Raw genomic sequence first — 3,917 nt, 5'->3', positions numbered from 1 at the left:
ATATTTAATGCTATATGTAATTATTTTAAGGGGTAGCTGGCTCATCTGAGTTATAGCAATGTACTTAAGCTACCCCTGTCCAGTATTTCAATTTGTGTTTTTATCACATATTGTATTTTATTGTCACTGTAATTGAAAAATGTTTGTTGAAGAAATAAATAAATGAATGAATGAAATGATTATTATTAGTTTAACATTCTAAAAAGACATTATTGTATACAACTATACAATTGTATACAATGATTATGTACGCCAGGCACCTTCAACTGGGATTTTCAAAAGCCGATTGAAAACTCATCTTTATAACTCACTATAGACCACTCACATTCGTTCATTTTCGTTGCTCGATAGGCCAATATTTAGTTACACACATTATTATGACACCTGTGAAATCAATAGCTGACCGGCCTTGGTCGGTCAGTGAAACGGTGTGATGATGTGTGATTCTATTTTTTATCTGTTTTGTCGGTTATTCTGTTTGGTTAGTTTAGGTTATTTCCGATCAAATTTATTTCCATACATTATTCACATATATTTTTCAAGCGCCTTGAGACGGTTTCGATCGTGGAAGGCGCTATATAAATATAAAACCATAAACCATATTAATATTAACATAATATAATAAACATCGGATACAAAGACATGACTTTCCATGAATTAATGGTTAATGGTTATTAATTTATAGAGCGCAAAATACAAAAAGTCTCTAAGCGCTATCAGGCAAGTGTAAAGATGGAACGGAAACCAAAACCAGAATTATACTTATTAAGTACATTTTGACATTAAAAAACTAAAAATAAGCAAAATTAATTTATTATTCTTATATACAATGCCGTAGCCAGCTGTTGGGACAGTCACACACAATTTTTCTAATGGGTCCAAATTATTTAATTTTATGCATAAAATGAGTCTACTTTTTGAAAAATAGGTCCAGATTTCTCATATTTAGCTTAAAATTAAAGAAAAATGGGTCTAGATTTTTCATATTTTTGCGTAAAATTGGTCCACTGTTTGAATTTTCGCGTAAAGTGGGTCCACCCTGATATTGTCCCACACTGTTTGGAAATAAACACCTTATTCTGTTATGAATTTATATATATTATTTTTTATACACTAAGTAACTAAAAATATAAGTACAGTGAATTGAATATAAAGTAGGCCTACAATAGAAAAATGGTACAGTAACTGATTTAAAAAAAAAATTATTACACTATAAAAATATATTATTATGGGAAATATACAACAATTACATTGAATCATACACGAAATTTAATATTTATATGCGTTAGGTACGGTACCTGTGCTAACGACGTGGTTTACATGTCTATTTCGTGAATTCTTACCTGGATAAACCGATAAATGCCTAAGTTTCCTTTGAAACCTACCTCTCGAACATAAAAGAAAAATAATGGACTCGACGCCCTGTGCTAGCGACGTGTTTTACATTTTTATGGTTTAATAGACCTCTAACTCAATATTTTTGTGTTGCTCACAATGGAAATATTCTCATCAAATTAGAGTCAATATTTACACTAAAGTAAGAAGGAGAGCAAACAATTTTTATTGGATTTCTTAGTAAATATCAATATTAAAATAATAGATCTGTACTTGTTCATAATAAGCGAACTCTAAGATTAAACTTATACATTTTCTCAAATATATCTCAATACTTCGACAGTTCAGCGCAAACATACAGTTGTTTACGGCGACAGCTTGACGTTTACGGTAGGACTAGCAAGTCCATCGCTCGAAAGTTCTAGATGAAAAACGGTGCGAGAGACTTCAGCGGTTTTGTCTCACGATTGGGGTTTAGTCTGGGCTTAGAATTGCTACTTATCTTGACTGCTTCTTTGCAAACTGTATATTACTTGCAATAATGTTGTCGTAAATGTAGGTTTCTTAGTTAAAAGGGTGGAATAAAGAATTTTGACTGATCAGCAAAAAGATCAGTATTATCGCCAGAAATATATAGAGGTAAGTCAGATACGCTAATGTTTTGTACAGTAAAGCTGGGCCCACACTGCGCTGGTGGTGGTCAGTCCGAGACGCAATTCTATGTACAATACAACGTGGCCAGTTGTGAGTAACAGACCGTTTTTAATTACCACAAGCTCAGGTAATTCAGCAGGTAACTCTTCACTTCCTCAAGCGCTCCTGAGATAGAACGTGATTTGTTGGCAGAAGGTCGTGCAATCGTATTACGGTGCAGCTACCCGGCATAGTGGGAATTAGTCTGGATACACCAAGGGAAAATCCCCTATTCCGTTCAGTGCATAATATCTGAGCCATGAAACTGAAAGGATCAACGGCTTAAAAGACATTCCGAAGGACGGTGTGCTTTATATTGTCTTACATTACAACCCTCCGGCTGACTGTACGTGAGTATTATGCTAGTTAATTTCAGGCAATAATTTTATCTAATTAAAAACATATTATATAATTCGTTTTTAGCTTTAAAATAAACACCGAGTTATTTATCGTATATTTAAAAAAAAGCCTGTGAACGCTGATCGGTTAGTGCTAACGCTAACGGTTAGCAAGTTGAGCGCGTTTCTATCGTCAACTAATCACACGTACGCGTTTACAATGTCCAGTTTCTTATTGGCCAGTGATTTGATCATCATAATTATTATTGGTATCCGGATCGGGATTTTCTCGTATGGCGCACGACAGCTAACGGTTAGCAGGATCCGGATCCTGCTAACCGTTAGCTGCCGTGTGAGAACATGACTATCATTCTGTATATTTATGCAAATTATTAGCTTTAATTAAAAGTTGGATTAAAAAGAAATCCATGCCAATTACGAACGCACAAAAACAGTAATGCCGTTTTCATATACTTTGCATAGACATTTAAATTGGCTGGTAATTTAAAGCTTTTTGTAGGCCTAAATTAGCAACAAAAAAAAAAAAACAAAAAAAAACCTTGTCCTGCGAATAACTTGTTTGACATTTTCAAGAGCTTTTCAACGAATGTTTTATATTTTAAATATTTATTTAAATCTGATGTCAGGTAATATTTTTAATGTGTAAAATCTGCATTAATACATTTTATGTTACGTGTGTTATTCAAGATCTTACAGTTACAGATACACTGAAGGGAGTATACTCGCACGCTCATGGAAACGACTAAGTACTGTATGTATGTATGTTCCTGCCGTTCCAGCGTAAAGTTGCAAAAACTTCTTCGTCGTATTTATATAATCTTGTCTTTTCTAATGACATATAATATAATATATAAAATATATGTACATTGAGCCAAATATGTTAATTGTGTAAGGCGTATATACTCTTTACCAAGTAATTTTGATATTTTTAATACTCTGTTTTAAAAAGTTTGAATGTACATTTATCTTCGTAACATCGATTACTGACTTGAAAGCATGCGGTAGAAACAATTCAGTATAACGATATCTATTATTATTTATACGTGATTAATTGATCATTTTTTGTTTATTATTATGATGTGCCATCACATTAATGACTGCGTTCCTCAATTTATGTTATATCGTATAGGCCTATGTCATATGAATATTTTGGTGTGTATTTCCAGATAGCTGAAGTACTATTTTTATCTTTTTAAAGTATTAATGTTTTTTTAACAACTTATATTGTCGTACTTAACTTTATTTTACTAGTTGTGTTTTTTAATGTCTCATAAAATAAGTGTATGCCATTAAAAAAAAAAGAATGTATTGATGATTTATCTTAAATTAATGTTGCAATTTTCAAGTTGACTCATATTGTTAAAACGTTCAAATTAAATATCATGTATTTAACCTTTACAATATTTGGCTGCTTTAAGTGAGCTGTAGCAATGACGCCGACTGTTTCTATGGTCGGTGCGTTGACCAGTGGTGCGAATGTTACGAAGGATGGGGATTAGTGCGAGGCAAAGGATGCTATGGCAAGTACCT

This window comes from Anneissia japonica, unplaced genomic scaffold (assembly GCF_011630105.1).
Source record: "Anneissia japonica isolate Jap-2015-1 unplaced genomic scaffold, ASM1163010v1 scaffold640_len1575945_cov177, whole genome shotgun sequence".
NCBI lineage: Eukaryota > Metazoa > Echinodermata > Crinoidea > Comatulida > Comatulidae > Anneissia > Anneissia japonica.
The sequence above is the reverse complement of the archived record's forward strand: the minus strand, read 5'-3'. Positions refer to the sequence as shown.